Raw genomic sequence first — 1,132 nt, forward strand, 5'->3', positions numbered from 1 at the left:
CACACACTTCTGTCTTACCATGAAAAGAAAATGCCCTGGTTAGCTTTCTGCCACACTGAAGTGGTGTGCAGGGTCTGGGACTAGTCACGCAGACTAAATCAGTTATTTCTTGTTTCACATGCATGCTCCTAATCTACACTTCCATCATTTGGATCACTGTTGTTGCCTTTCTTGCCATTAGCATTTGAAGCAAGGTGAGCCTGGAGAATTATTTTTTTCCCTTTTAAATGAGAAGGCCACCAATGTCCCCTTCATGCTCATTGGCACTGGTGCTGTCCTCATTCTTTTGGGTACCTTTGGTTGTTTTGATGCCTGCTGTATTTCTGACTCTCATTCTTTTGGTCGAACTGGTCACTGCCATTGTACGATTGCTATTCAGATATGAGATTATTATCAGTTCTAAGAATAATCATGAGAAGGCTTTGAAGCAATATAACGCTATGGGAGACTAAAGAAGCATTGCAGTAGACAAGATCCAAAATACCTTGCATTGTGGTAGTGTCACCAATTATAGAGATTGCACAGAAAAAGGATTATTCAAAAAAAGGATTTCCCAAGAGTTGCTATAAACTTAAAAATTATTCTCTGCAGAGAGACACAGATAAAGGAAACAATGAGGTTGTTTTACACAGGTGATAACCATTATAGAGTCAGAAATGGGAGTCATTGCAGGAATTTCCTTTGGAGTCTCTCGCTTCCAGCTGATGGGAATCTTTCTAGCCCACTGCCTCTTTCATGCCATAACAAATAACCAGTAAGGGATAATGCAACCAGCCTATCTGTGGTTTACTCCTCTCCAACTTTAAGAACATTTAGGCCCCCGCCCCCACCTTGAACTACAAGATCACCTAAATGAAAGACTGATAACTCTACTTAGCAATAAACAAACAACAACAACAAATTACACCAATAGACTGATTCAATCAAGATATTTGTTCAGCATATTCTAAGTCCACCTTCTGTCCCATTCACGTTAGATTGTTGAAACCCTGTACCACTCTGAAACTCTGGAAGAGCTAGTAAATCAGAAATGAATTTAACAAAAAAAGCCACAGTGAAGATATCTACAGATCTATATTGTGAAGTAGAGACACTCCTGTGTGAACTTAAACTATCTCTTGTTATACGTCGC

At 39.5% G+C, this 1,132-nt stretch overlaps 1 pseudogene; it reads left to right on the forward strand.

The window, feature by feature from the left end:
• Positions 1–242: 242 nt before the first annotated feature.
• On the forward strand, positions 243–758 carry LOC128594755 (tetraspanin-6-like; annotated as a pseudogene).
• The last annotated feature ends 374 nt before the right edge of the window (positions 759–1,132 follow it).

The sequence above is a fragment of the Nycticebus coucang genome, chromosome 9 (assembly GCF_027406575.1).
Source record: "Nycticebus coucang isolate mNycCou1 chromosome 9, mNycCou1.pri, whole genome shotgun sequence".
NCBI classification, from domain to species: domain Eukaryota; kingdom Metazoa; phylum Chordata; class Mammalia; order Primates; family Lorisidae; genus Nycticebus; species Nycticebus coucang.